A 15,504-nucleotide genomic window follows, 5' to 3' on the forward strand; every position below is an offset into this window, starting at 1 on the left:
GGCGTTAGCTGCCACCTTGTTTGCGTGGGCCATAAAGTCAAGCTGATCGTCGAAGGTAACACCTAGGTTTCTAACTTTGACCGTGGGGGTGGGAGGTGTGCCTAAGGCCGGTGGCCACCAGGTTTCCGACCAGGCTGGGGAGAGATTACCAAAGATGACCACCTCCGTCTTATCGGAGTTAAGTTTTAGGCAATTCCTTGCCATCCACTCGCCGATAGCAATCATCCCGCTTTGGAAACTCTCTGCCACCCGTTGTCCATCGCCCTTGATTGCCAGCACCAGCTGAGTGTCGTCAGCGTATGAGGTTAGGCCCATCCCGTGTGCTTTGATGACACTAGCAAGGTCCGACACATATATATTAAATAGTGTCGGACTTAGGGATGAGCCTTGGGGTACCCCACACGGTAACGACCGATCAGCCGACTGGAAGGGGCCCACTGTGACCGCCTGAGTTCTGTTGGCCAGAAAGGAAGCAAGTAAGTCCTTAGCCGTGAGCGTGATGCCCATCCTCTCGACACAGTCGACCAAGATCTTGTGGTCAACCGTGTCGAAAGCAGCTGACAGGTCAAGGAGAACTAACAGAGCAGTTCCTCCCTGGTCGCGGGTGACTCTTATGTCGTCAGCTGCTTTGATGAGAGCGGTTTCGGTACCGTGATGTTTGCGGAAACCGAACTGCGTGTCATCAAGCAGATTGTTATTTTCTATGTAAGCTGATAGCTGCTGGTTCATAGCCTTTTCTATGACCTTGGCTAAGAAAGGAAGACTTGCTATAGGGCGATAGTTTTTTAATTCACCTTTATCTAACCCAGGCTTTTTGAGCAAAGGCTTAATTAATGTGTTTTTAAGTGAGTCGGGGTAAGATCCAGAAGCCAGAATTGTATTACAAACCAAGGTTATAATAGGGATGATGGTCTCTGGTACGGTGGCTAATACGGAGGTTGGACATGGATCCAGGGCAGAACCAGCTTTAATCGTGGTTACTATGCCCTTAATTTGATCAGTGGTAAGAGGAATAAAACAGGTCAAGGAGGTATTGGGACTGGCCGTGGGAGTGGTAGCACTGCAACTGGCCTGATCTAAGTTGAAGGCTTGATAGATGTCATTAACCTTTGCAAAAAAGAACTCCGATAAAGCATCACATAGTGCTTGCGATGGAGGAGGGTTAAGGTCCGGGGCATTTCCCGTCAGGGTTTTGGCAATGTGATATAGCTGTTTGCTGGAATTTTTAGCCGTTTCTATATGCCGTGTGAAGAAATCTTTTTTTGCTATTATCATAGCTTTATACGTGGCCAGGGCTTTCTTATATTTTTCCTTGTTTTCGCTTTCATAACTTCTACGCCAGTGTCTTTCCAAGTTCCTGGTTAACTGTTTTTGGGTTTTGAGTTCTGCCGTGTACCACGGGGCGTTAGGCATATTTCTATTTTTGGATATTGATTCGGTGGGTGCCAACTGAGTCGTGGCCTCACCCAACCACTTTTGGAATTGGTTGGTTACGGTGATAGGGTCAGTGGAGAATTCTGGCAAAGTAGTATTAAGAAGCAGCGTGAGGTCATTAGGATTAATGTCCTTCCATGCTTTGAACGTGTTCTTATGAGCAGGGGTGGCTTTTACTCTCTGTGAACCTTTGATGGTGAGTCTACTAAAAATAACTGAATGGTCTGTCCAGGTCATGGGGAGAACTGAAGTGATACACAGTCCTTCCACATTGGAGAAAATTCCATCTAGCGTATGGCCTGCCTGGTGGGTGGGAGTTGTAACCAGTTGTCTAAGGCCCATTGTATCTAAGTCGGATACAAGGGTTGTGGTATCCCTATCATTGAGAAGCTCTAAGTGGAAATTAAAATCTCCCATAATTGTAGTAGAGTCTTCTGAGGCTATAGACTCAGTGATGTTGCTGAGATTAGCGAGAAACGCAGATCTTGTCCCCGGGGGTCTGTAGATCAATGTTCCCTTGAAATTATAGGTGGGGGACACCTTTATATCATAATATCCCTCCTAAGGTTATGTGTAAGACCTAGGTGCTTGTTGAGCCAACATTGGAGCCAAAAAATCAACGGGTGTAAAGCCAAGGTGTCACTAATATAGGGCAAACTAGTTTCTTCGTGGACTGACAGATTCACTGTCCCCTTTGGGACGCTCAGTAATTGTTTTAAGAAGTTGTTTTCAGTCACCTGGAGCCTTTCAAGGCCAGTGTATCCCCAAATGTCACTCCTGTAACTAGCTATAGATAAGCTTTTGGCTCAATATATTTTTAACAAAGCTGCCACTGGTCGGTTGCCAATTTTAGTGGTAAATCCTAATAGTGCGGCATTTGACCTAGTGAATTCGCCCCTTTTTTTATTTAAAAGTGCTACCCAGTTAAGCCGGTAATCCAAAAGAACTCCCAGATAGGAGAAAGTTGAACAGTTGGGCACTCTGTTTTCGTTCACTACAAAGGTGTGCTTTCTTTTGGAACTAAGCCCCACCTGCATCACATAGGATTTGGTGTTGTTTATGGCCAGATCTCGCTTGGACATGAATCCATTAAAGGCGTCAAGTAGGGTTTGTAGACCCTTAGGGATGCGGGCGGTTGGAGGACTGCGTCGTCCGCATAAAGCAGGACAGGCAGTCCTCTCCGTCCCACATAAAGGTAATCGGCCCCTGTGTCCAACAAGACTACTTCTAGGTTGTTAAAATATAACTTAAAAAGAAAGGGCGCTAAGATGCAACCTTGTCGTACCCCCCTTTCAGTGTTAAAATTCCTGGATACCTTCAGGTCTATCGTGTATCTGATGTTGGCCTTGGTATCTCTATGAAGATCCCTTAGGAAGTCCACCAGAGATCGCTCCACCCCCAATGGCCTCCATGGACTGGCACAACCCTCCTCTGTTGACACAGTCAAAAGCCGAGGAGAGATCCATGAAGGCCATGTAGATCGTCCCAGGGCGAGCAATGGTGTATTTGCCTAAGATCAGATAGAGATTAAGGCACTGAGCCATTGTAGAGTGACCTGGACGGAACCCGTACTGAATGTCCGAGATGATCTTATTCTCCTCTGTCCAGGTGCTCAATCTCTTTAAGATGGCTCCCCCTATAACCTTTACAACTGAGTCAATCAGGGAAATAGGCCTATAATTGATCAGACAATTACTGTCCCCTTTCTTGTAGACTGGTACTTTTGTGGAGACTCCCCAGGATGTTGGGCATCCTTCCTTGGCCGCTGCGTTACCCACTGCGGTCAAGATCAGGGCCCAAAAAGAGGGATTAGATTTAAAAAGGTCCGGAGGAATACCATCTGGACCTGGGGCCTTTTTATTTGAAAGTTTGTTAATGCCCTCCTCTATTTCGTTCAAAGAAAACATCACTACTTTGTTCCCTGAATTCTTAACGGGTATGACTGGCAGTGTAGACGTGTTCTTAAAAAATGGAGGCAAAATGGGACACACATTCTTCCTCTGTTATGTTGGAGCCCACCACTTTAACCCTTTCCGCATAAAAAGGTGATCGGTTGATGGTACTCCAAAATCTACAACTACTAGATAGGGTCAGGGGGTCTAACAGCTCCCTCCATAATGCTTCCTTTATATCCATTTTGCTTTTAGCCAGTGCAATTATATACTTTTTCCTCAGTGTTCTAATCAGGGAGCTATCCCTAGGCGTGGTTTTTAAGCCTGCCTTTAGTTCTCTTGCTGCTTTTGAGCATGAGCGGCAAAACCATCTCGGATCTTCAGATAGGCTAGATCTTCCTGGAGCTGATAGCAAGCCTCCTACTTTGATAGCAATATCCTCAAAGGATTTTAATATTCCTGAAGCCGTGGAATCTACATTGAGGCAGTAGGAGAATTCTGCCGCACAGGTAGCCTTTAGTGTGCCATGAAACAGGGATGGGATTATTTGGATCTATTTAATCCGCCGCCCTCCATCAGTTGGTAAGAAGGTGTTACCTCTTTGTGCTTGTCCCTTTTTTTACATTATTCTCCCTCCTAATGTCACACAGACAGGGTTGTGATCGCTCTGTGCGGTAGGGGTTATAGAGAAACCCTGGAGGAGAGGTACAATGGACCTAGACAAGAGGATATGGTCTATAAATGAACCACAGCCTCTACCTTTGAACGTGGAGTGCCTTTGTTTGCTGAGTAGTGGAACAAAACTCAGCGCGGAGGACAGATCCAGCTCATCAAGCATATCATTGAGGGCGTTACCTTGTTTGGTGTGCTCGAAGTGGAGTCCCGTTATCATTGGGCAACCCATAGACCCCATGGTGTTCAACCAGGGGTCACCACATGGGTGAACATTAAAATCTCCTACAATAAGCATGTTCTTGATTTGGAGGCCACAGCCCTGATTGATGAAATTTTTCAACTTAGTAATCCCACAGCTCTCATCTTTATGAATAGCGTTATAAAAGTTTATCACATGATGGGTACTATTTTTTTGGCCTAGAAAGATGACCTGGATGTTTCTGTTGTCAGAAGGGATAGCCCTAATACTACATCTAAGTGCCAGCGATACAAAAATTGCCAGACCACCCCTGGCCCTACCACTGGTAGCATTGATCGCTGGAACAAAGAAGGCTTTAAAACCCTCCAATGCAAAATTGCTATTAACGAGCCAAGTCTCTTGAAGATATATTAGCGAGAAGTTACTAACGAACTTCACCCACAAGGGGTCAGTATCCTTTCCTGCCAACCCCGCGATATTCCCTGAAATTACATTATTAGCTTGGTTGTTCCCCTTTATGCCCGGCGTGACCACCCGTGGAGGGGTAGACAAAGCTTTTTCAGGGGGGTTGATTTCTTGGTGCCCATCAACTGTGAGGGAGACTTGATAATCTATTTTGTCTCCCACTAGTACGGGCTCCGGCCCTGAACTGTTGGCCAGGGGAGAACTAGTTTTTGGGTGGAATATTTCTATTGTAAGGAATGGGGGTTGCATTGTTACCACGCAGTCAATCACAGTCATTAAGACCAGAGTGCTGCGAATCTATTTGGCCCCTCAAAAATCGGGGGAAACCCATGACCACCCCAATTAGGTTCCCTTGGTAGCCTCACCCATGATTGACCCGTCCCTGTTGTATTCTGTGATAAGGTGTCCTGACGTGTTGCCACCCATTCTGTGTGTCAAATCGTGCTCGGTTCTATGCCCCATAGAAGAAACCTAGGGGTAAAATCTCAATACCCGGGCCCCTGTACCCCCCACTGTACACTACTTCCCTCAGTATCCTATCTACTGGGGCTGGGCTATTAAAGTTGATTACAATACAATCTCCGTGTTTTTAGATTTTCTCGACCTACCCAGCCAGGACACCCGTCGGACCATTATGACGCTATGCCCTGCCATATTACCTTCTGAGATGTTACAGGACAGGCAGTGGACAACCTTGTTTTTTAACTGGCTATAATCCTTATTAACTTCCTCAGTGAGGGGTGGTACATTTCCTAACACTAACACCAAAGGGGTAGATTGGGGGGAGAAGGTCAATAACTGGAAGAATAGCCACGTTATTGGTAGTTTCGACCGGGTTTCTTACCCCCTCAGCCTGTGCGGGTGAAAGAGTGGGGAAAGGGGTATTCTGTCTGCTATATTTGCTATTTTCCTCTATGACGACTATTTTGCCTAGGCCTCCCTTCATCACATCCTCCTTGTTTTTTGAGATCCTCAGTCCATTAACTACACTAGTTGGAATCGAGCAAGAGGTGGATGGGGAAATTTTGACCAGTTTACTTGGGTCTATAGAGGTACCCCCAGTTTGCAAGCTAGGTGCTAGATTCGCCAACATGTGAGTATTCTCTGCAGTTGCCTTATAAAGGTTTTCCATGTTATCGTTCATTACCTTTAGTCTCTCATTGAGTGGAAGCATGAATGATTTAAGCAACTGTTCCACTTGGGATATAGTGCATACAGCGTCACTGGGTACAGCTGTAGCATGAGTGAGAGGCTGAAGACTAATACTAGGTGTGGGTTTTGGTGGTGCAGGCAAACATGTGGCGGGTGTATTAGATGTTGCAGTTTCTTTAGAGGAATTGGGATTTACCAATTTATTTGTTATTTTGGGTACTTTTGGTTTTCTACCTAATTGTCTGCCCCCTCACCTCTTTCTTTTACTCGTTTGTTTAGGGCATGTAGCTGTATTTTTGGTGTGTCAACAGCCTGATCATTCTTGGTAGTTAGAACAATAGGGTGGAAGTCCTCGGAAGATAAGCTACTACAAGATGAAATGTTCACGGAAGTAATGGGGATACACATCTAAACCTTTACTTGAATGTCATGAACTGGTCGCACTGAGTCTTCGGCTGTCGGAATGATCTGGTGTAACAGCATTCCTTATATCACCCAAGGAGGATCGCTTAGAGCCTATAAGTTCCAAAGATAGCCGCTTCTCTGTAAGGGCAATTTCTCGCTCTAGCACAACAGCTGCTCTGGTGATAAAATTATCTAGAGTCCCTGTGATACTGCCCCCGTTATGCTAGTTACATTCTTTCTCTCCTTCCCTAGATAATAGGCCATTTCAGTCAAAATGTCAATGGAAGGGGCTGGCTCGTCTAGGTCAGGGTGCACCCTGGGACACACGAATAAAGTATATCACACAATGATGTCCGTCCCAAGTCCCCTTGTATAGTCTTACCAGCTTAAAGGTGCACGTTGGGTGGGTGGCCCAGCCCAGCCTAGTCTGGCCCGGACGGCCACAGACGGCCCGCCCTTTGCCCGGGCTTAGCCCGGCGCAACCCGCTTTGCGGGGGCTGCCCTCCGCTTAAATGCGCCTCCGGGCGAGGAAATCGCTTTTGCGGCTTCCGGTGCTGGGGAGTCTGGGATTTATAGTCTCCCACCTCCACTCGGCGGCCGTTAAGGATGTAACTACAGCGGTGGGAGGGGGGACCAGATAACGCAGCGTCTGATCACCCAAGCAGGAGAGGAGGTAAATTCAGTGGCAGCAAGTCCCCAAAGTTAATCACAAGGCGCCCGCTCTACTGGGGCTGCCCTCCGCTTAAATGCGCCTCCGGGCGCGGAAATGGTGTTTGCGGCTTCCGGTGCTGGGGAGTCTGGGATTTGTAGTCTCCCCACCTCCACTCGGCGGCCGTGAAGGATGGAACTACGGCCGCGGGAGTGGGGACTAGATAACGCAGCGTCTGATCGCCCAAGCAGGAGAGGAGGTAAATTCAGTGGCAGCAAGTCCCCAAAGTTAATCACAAGGCGCCCCTTACATTAACAAATAGCTGCATATCAATATATGGTTCTCAAAGCGTTAAAAATTGGCATACTGTTCTTCCTTCCAAAGCTGATTAACTTAGACGTTTTCAAATGAACGGACAACACAATGCCCGTGTTCAATTTGAACTAGAAGGAAGAACAATGTTTCTGCTTTTGTGGGAAGTAGCTTGGTCTGTGGAACTGGGCCTTCAGCCGTGAGATCTCATTAAAAGCAGGCTACCTATCCACAACAAACAACGTTTGGGTGGACTCCACAAGTTAGAACTCAATCAGATTTACTAAGTTTAATGACTGTGTGGACATCTGGTTCTGTACCTGTTTGCAATGGTGAACAGCAAGAAATACTGGTAACTTGCTGGCATTTTCTGGGAACTGGGATATCTGGAATATACCCTTTTGATTTAAAGTCAAAATACCTTTTCATATGCCTTTCCCCAGCTTTCCCTCATTTGGAAAGTGGACAGCAAGGGTAAGTGAGGGCTCTGCCGGCTAAGCCCTGCCAGCTATTCCTGATAGCACTGGCTTGGCGTTGTCAATACTAGTTTGTGGACTTTCCCTACTTATATGGAGCCCCATGTATTCCACTGCAGCAGCAACAACAAGATGATGGTTTGGAATGCTTGAATTAATCTCAGCCACTGGCAATTGCTCTGAGCCGTGTTTCATGCCATCATTCTTCGACCACTGTTCTACTCTAGACAAAGTTTTCATATCCACCCCCCCACCCCGCCCACTCCATAGAACTCAGTACCAACACTGCTTCTCATGGAAACCGTACTAGTTTTGTTTCCAATGGAAACAGACCGTCCTGAACTGGAAGATGGGACCTTCACCAAAAAAGACTGCAAACAACCCCAGACTGGTTAAAGCCTACTTAGGTCTCATCAGTGAGGAGTAACTTGAGCATTTGGCACAGTGAATGTCTAGACGTAGGTCCAGTGCTTACTATGCCACTGAAACCAAACTGCATCCAGTGTCGTCCGAGCTCCATCAATTACTACCATCCCTGTTGCATCTAGCCACATCAGTTCTCCCCCTTGATTCTGTTGGGTTCCATTCGCCAATTATCTCACCATTCTTCAGAATTTGTAAAAGCTCTGTTGGGGGCCTTGCCTCAGTTGTGCCACCAGCACTGAGAAGGGTACTGAGTATAGTGCTCACAAAACTAATGAAGAGTTCTCTTGAGCCACTCCACAGGGATGAACTGAAATTATTGTTGTAGAAGGTAGCAACTCTTTTGCTATCGATAGCTGCACGTATGGTGCATGTGATAAAAGCATTCACAATAAAAATCATTTCATAATGTTCTCCACAAGGAAATAATGTTACTGCAAACAAATACTAATTAATTCCATAAGTCCTAACAGCCTTTCCGTTAAAAGAATTACTAATTTTTCAGGCCTTTTTCGAAGTCCCTACAGTTGAAGCAGTGATCTCTTGATTCCTTACATATCCGCGTTGTCAAGTTTTCATTTTGATAAAACAATCCATTTTGGGAAGAACTAGCTCATTGTGGCATTTAGTTTTTAAACGGTCATCACAAGTTGGATAACATCAGTGATTACCCCAGTATTGGAACTTTCATAGATTCCCAGGCTTTGTATCATTCTCAGTCTTCGGAATGGGAGCCTCAGTAAATAAAAAAATATCAGAACCATAGGTACAAAAGAGAAAATTAGGCCTAGGCCTCATCTCATTTTGTAGCCCATCACCCTCCTTGTGTAAAAGAGCCCAAACGTCCACAAGAACCAATCAGAATAGCCTCACCCCATACAACCTTCCTGAGAGAGCCTCAGAGCCTCAGATTTTTCTACCGCACGTTGTGCAAGGGAGTCTCCACTGAGCTCTGCTCAGTTTTTCTTTCTATTTAACTTTATTCTTCAACTTTTTTCTTCAAAATCTACAATGTCTGACAAGGAGAAGAAGGCTTTATTCAGGTCCTGTGCTATCTGTGCGAAAAAGAGGCTTTTTGTGGAAGACAAGCATGAGGACTGCATTTATTGCTTGGCCTCATGATTGCAAAATCTGTAGGACCTTTTCAACGAAGACTTTGAGAGACAGGGAGGGCCGATTGTTGACCTGGCTAGAGAAGATGAAGGCACAGAAGGAAGTACTGTCTTCAGATGAGGAGGATTGTACATCTGTAACTTCCTCCAGAAGATCTAAAAAGAGGGGTAGGTCTGAGCCCCCTGTCAAAGCCCACGAAAAGATCTCTGATAGGTCGGGTAGGGTTATTCCCATTAAATCTCCTCACCGAGGTGAAAAGGAGAGGCTGCGACAGGCTGCTGTGAAGGACACAGCCAAGAAGGTGAGAAAGGAGGTTTCTGTTCCTTCACAAATATCCCAGAAAGAGAAGGACGGTAAGAAACTCTCGACGGTCACTCAAGAGACAAAACATGACAAACAGCGTCCGTCGACGACAAAATCTGCAGGTACGTCGACGACGGTCTCTCATAAGGATTTGAGTGTTCCGATGGCTCAGTCGATGGGACTGTTGACGGCGGCTGTGGTGGCGACGACGGCACCTTTAATGACTGCGTCGACATTTAAAATGCCTTCCTGTTCGTCGACGATGGCTACCTTCTCGACGTTGATGATCATGTCAACGGAGATACTGTCGACGGCCGCTTCGACGATGAGAACTACGTCGACGACGACTGTGATGTTGATGACGACGAGCTTGTCGACGATGCCGTCAACGATAAATCCATCGTCGACAATGAAAATTCCGTCGACTAAGACTTTTCCAGCGTCGACGATTCCGTTGACGAATCCTTCGACGACGATGGCTTCGTCGTTTCTTTCGACGACTACTTCGTCGACGATTCAAAAAATTGAGATTTCCACACTGAAACGGCAGATAACACCGGAGATGACATCTCCAAGGCGAGTTACACCTTTGCCTCCTAATATGCTGCTGGATGACGAGTCTGATGAAGAGGGTGACGATATCCATTATGGGGATGCCTACAGTCCCTCGGATTTGAATGTGAAATGTCAGGATACGGATACTGAGGAGTACTATGAACACCAGTATGTTCAGCAGGAACAACCTCCTCGAGGCTTGGGTCAGGACATGGTGGCCATGCCAGCCTCTCTGGTTTCGGATTTGCAATTGATGTTACAAGACTATAAAAATAGATTTCCGACTCAACCAGCAGTACAATCGGAACGCCCTCCTTCTCCAACTGTACCCCCGACATCTACAATCATCGTGACAACGGTGGTCCCACGGGCTGTGGAACCTGAACCCAGAGAGGAATCCAGAGAAGTTGTGCATGGTGTGTCTTCAGATGAAGACGTTCAGGAAGATCCTATAAATGATCCTGACTTGGATTATGATGATAGTGGCCTTCAAGATCCAGATGCCACAGGATAGGACACTGCTACTTCTCCTTCAGCTGACATTGGGGGTTTCAATAACCTCATGGAGAGGGCATCTAAAAGATTTGTTCTGCCAATCACAACAGTGCAGTCGGACTGTTTCCTTTATGACTTTAAAGAGCCATACAAAAAGTCAGTCAGATCGATTCCTATAATAGAACACGTATGGTCAGAAGGGATCAAGGTTACGCAGAATCCGGCCTCTGTCATTCCTGTTCTTCCCCGGCTGGAGAAGAAATATAAGGCCCCTGAAGGCAGTCCAGCGTGCCTACTTGGACAACCTAAGCCGGATTCTGTAATATCACAAGCGGCGCAAAGCAAATCCAAGAATCCTTCCACGCCGCTTACTACACCCCCGGATAAGGAAGGGAGGCGCTTGGACAATGTGGGCAAGAGATTCTCCTCTATGGCCAGTCTCCTCGTTCGAGCGGCTAAGGCTCTGGCCATCTTGGGCAGGTACGATCGCCAGATGTGGTGTGATTTGGCCCCGTTTATAGAACAGCTGCCAGAATCATCAAAAGAGGAAGCCAGAAAGGTTCTCGTGGAGGGGGAAAGATCATCAGAGGTCATAGATTGTGCTATGGACATAGCTTCTACGGCTTTTCGTGCTCTGGCTGGTTCAGCTGTTTGACGACGACAGGGCTGGTTGCGGGCGACCTGGTTTCGCCAAGAAGTCCGAAACAAGATGGAGAAATGCTTTTTGGGACACAGAAACAGCGAAGTCCTTGGGGTCTTTAAATTACCGTACGGTCCCATTCAGAGGTGCGAGAGGAAAAGGCTTCTCCTCTTATAGGGGTGACAACCAACAGAGATATCCTTCGCAATCCTCACAATCACACATTCGCAGTATTCTGACCAACGCCAGGGCCAGTCGCCTTCTTTCTCTCGTCAATCTCAAAGAGGACGTCAATCGTCAAAGGCGCGACACTTCCAAGAGACAATAGCGGCCTCCTGGCTCTTACTAATGCTCCTTCCTCCCCGAAAACATCAGTGGGGGGCAGGATATCTCTTTGTCTAGACAGTTGGAGAATTATAACCTCACACCAGTGGGTCCTGAATATTGTTCAGAGTGGCCATACGTTGGAATTTCAAGATCTTCCTCCAACCAGAGCTCCAGGCGCCAGTCTATCACACCATCTGGGACTGCTAGGTCTCGAACCCCACCAACTTTTCATCAAGGGGGCAATAGAACCGGTACCTCTCTCGCAGAGAGGAAAAGGTTTTTATTACAGGTTCTTCCTGGTTCTCAAGACTACAGAGACTTTGCGCCCCATATTAGATCTACGGGAGCTCAACACCTATCTTATCGAACTGTCCTTCAGGATGGTCACTCTCCAGGATATTCTTCATCTACTGAACCCAGGGGACTTCATTGCGACTCTGGATTTAGAAGATGCGTACTGCCACGTACCGATCCACCCAGCTCACAGGCAATATTTGCGCTTCACAGTAGGCAAGAGCCATTTCCAATTCATAGTGCTTCCGTTTAGTCTTCGATCTGCACCAAGAATATTTACAAAGGTGTTTGTCCCGGTGGCAGCTTTCCTCCGGAAGCAATCTCTGGAAGTTTTCCCTTACCTGGACAACTGGCTAGTCAAAGCTCCTTCTTTCCAGGGAACTTCCAAGGTCATTGCAACTTGCATTCAATTGTTCGATCACCTGGGCCTTCAATTCAACAGGACCAAGTCGGTTCTGCAACCGTCCAGGTCAACAAAGTTCCTAGGGGTCATTCTGGACTCAGAACAGTGCAAAGCTTATCCTTCAGACGAACATCAGAACAAGTTAATGCTCTCGGCTCGCCAAGTGCTAAAGAGGAGATCCCTGTCAGTACGGCTTTACAAGTCTCTGCTTGGATCGATTTCATCTTGTATACCCTTGATTCCGCATTGCAGGTTGCGAATGCGTCCTCTACAAGAGCAACTCGACAACCAATGGCGCCAAGCAGAAGGCTCTTTCAATGCCAAAATTTTGGTAACACCAGAGATGAAGGAGGCATGCGATTGGTGGATAGTGAGAAGCAACATCGCAAAGGGTCTGACTTTCAGGCTTCCTCCGTCTCCTACGGTCCTAACCACGGATGCCTTGTTAGAAGGCTGGGGAGCAGTGCTCCAGGAGCTGCAAGTCAGTGGACACTGGGATCCACAGCAACACCAGTACCACATCAATCTGCTGGAGCTGACTGCCATCCCACTAGCTTTCCAAGCTTTTCTCCCGAGATTTCAAAATCATCTAGTGTTGGTCCGGACGGACAATACATCGGCCATGCACTATATCAACAAGTAGGGGGGCCAAGGTCCCTAACTCTTTCAAAGGAAGCTCAACGAATTTGGGATTGGGCTATTCTTCACAAGGTCACTCTGACAGCAGAACACCTGGCAGGTTCGCTCAATGTCACAGCAGATGCACTAAGTCGTCAAAAAGCAGCCAATCACGAATGGGAGTTAGATCAGTCCATTCTGGAGGAGGTGTTCTTGGTCTGGGGGACCCCGACCATAGACCTATCTGCGTCTCCGGAGAACACCAAATGCCGGTGCTCTGTTCAAGCAAGGATCACCATCCGGGATCCTTGGGGAACGCACTTTCGATTGCCTGGTACGGCACATTCTTTTACGCTTTTCCGCCAATACCTCTAATACCGAGGTTACTCAGAAAGATCAAAGCGGAACCGTGCAAAATCATTCTGATTGCACCGGCGTGGCCCCGGCAGTTCTGGTACACAGAACTCCTCCTGCTCTCTCAGGATCATCCCATTCGCCTGCGACTAGTTCCGTCCCTGTTATCGAAGTCTCAGGGTCAGGTGCTGCATCTGGATCCGACTTCGCTTCACTTGACAGCGTGGCTCCTGAATACAGGGAATTCACACATCTGAATCTCCCCAAGGAGTGTAGGGAGGTTTTGTCTCAGGCTTGAGCACCAAGCACTAACAAGACGTATAAAGCAAAATGGAAGAGATTCTGCCTATGGTGTCAGAGACAACATCTCCACCCTTACAAGTCAGCTCCACATCAAATTTTACCATATATCCTATCACTGGCTCAATCTGGATTGGCTCATTCTTCGGTAAAAGTTCATCTAGCAGCCATCTCAAGATTCCGGCGGACATCTTCAGGTCCTTCTCTTTGGTCGGCTAGAATTGTCAAGCAGTTCTTAAAGGGGCCTGATTCGGATGTATCCTCCAGTCCGTCCTCTGCCGCCAATTTGGCAACTTAATCTGGTGTTGGCTCAGCTAATGAAAGCTCCGTTTGAACCCATTCACAGAGCGGATCTTAAATTCCTTTCTTGGAAGCTAGCCCTCCTTTTAGCACTGACATCTGCTAGGAGAGTTTTATTGAACTTCAGGCGCTGTCAATAGTGGAACTTTTACTTCAATTCAAGAAAGATGTCCTCATCCTTCGGACGAATCCAAAGTTCATCCCTAAGGTTCCCTCTGAATTCCATCTGAATGAACCTTTGATTTTGAAATCATTCTTTCCAAGGCCTACTACTCCGGCAGAAAGATCATTGCATTTTTTGGACGTTCAGAGGTGTTTAAAATTTTATTTAGAGCGCACGAAGTCCTTTAGAAAATCCTCACAACTGTTCGTGTCTTACAGTGCACTGCGGAAGGGATTTCCTCTAACCAAAACCAGCATTTCCCGCTGGATCTCCAGCGCTATTCAGTTCTGCCATCAAGGAGCGGGCAAGCCCCTTGAAAGAAAAGCCCGTGCACATTCCACAAGATCAGTGGAATCTTGGGTGGCTCATTTTTCTGGAGTCCCTATCAAAGACATCTGCAGGGCAGCGACGTGGAGCAGTACACATACAGTCACGAAGCATTACTGCCTGGAGTCTACAGAACAGGACGACGCTGCTATTGGACAAGCAGTCCTCCGGAATCTTTTTCAATGAGAGGTGCGCTTTCCCTACAATCCCGCCTTCCTGTGTAGCACATTTTGTATCGGTGATGCTTCTTTTTCTATGATAACATTTTTTCATTGTTACTTTGAGCATTGCTATGGTGCCATACAATAATATTTATGTAACAAAATGTGCTTTGGTGACTTACTGCTAGCTATTCTGATACAAAGCATGGGAATCTATGAAAGTTCCAATACTGGGGTAAGAAAACAAGTTACTTACCTGTAACTCTGGTTCCCCAGTTTTGTTAAGAAAACAAGTTACTTACCTGTAACTTTGGTTCCCCAGTATTGGTAACTTTCATAGATTCCCAAGCGCCCACCCTCCTCCCCTGCGAAAGCTCGGCCTTTTTACTGAGATAGTGGCTGTTTGCACAATGGCTACGAATATCTGAGGCTCTCTCAGGAAGGTTCTATGGGGTGAGGCTATTCTGATTGGTTCTTGCGGAAGTTTGGGCTCTTTTACACAAAGAGGGTGATGGGCTACAAAATGAGGCCTAGGCCTAATTTTCTCTTTTGTACCTATGGTTCTGATATTTTTTATTTACCGAAGCTCCCATTCCGACGACGGGGAATGATACAAAGCATGGGAATCTATGAAAGTTACCAATACTGGGGAACCAAAGTTACAGGTAAGTCACTTGTTTTCTTACCTTCTGTCATAACAAAGCTGGCATATTCTCAGTGGTCCAATGACAGGCATTCTAGGTGGTGAACAGCAACTACTGCTGTGCTTTAAGCATGGGTGCCATTGGCAGAAATTTTCAGGGCAGCAGCGTGGAGGAGCCATAGTACTTTCCAGACACAGTACCGTTTGGATAAGATGTCCAGAGAATTGGTAATTGAGTAAGCAGTTCTAAGACTATTTCAGTAGTTAAGACATCTTCCACTATTCCTGTAATTTTACTGTATTTCTGAAATTATGTATACATAGCATGTGTATGAATAATTAGTTCTGTTGATTGTATTATATTACTTGTAACTCTGATTCAAGCATGTGAATCAATAAAAGATCAAATCCTGGAGAAGAAACAAA

The 15,504-nt window shown here is 46.5% G+C and overlaps 1 protein-coding gene across 2 annotated transcripts in view; it reads left to right on the forward strand.

The window, feature by feature from the left end:
• The window catches only part of CRAMP1 (cramped chromatin regulator 1), a 1,243,281-nt gene that overhangs the window by 111,575 nt on the left and 1,116,202 nt on the right, over nucleotides 1–15,504 (forward strand). The window lies entirely within an intron of this gene.

Source organism: Lissotriton vulgaris, chromosome 10, assembly GCF_964263255.1.
Source record: "Lissotriton vulgaris chromosome 10, aLisVul1.2, whole genome shotgun sequence".
In the NCBI taxonomy this organism is placed as follows: domain Eukaryota; kingdom Metazoa; phylum Chordata; class Amphibia; order Caudata; family Salamandridae; genus Lissotriton; species Lissotriton vulgaris.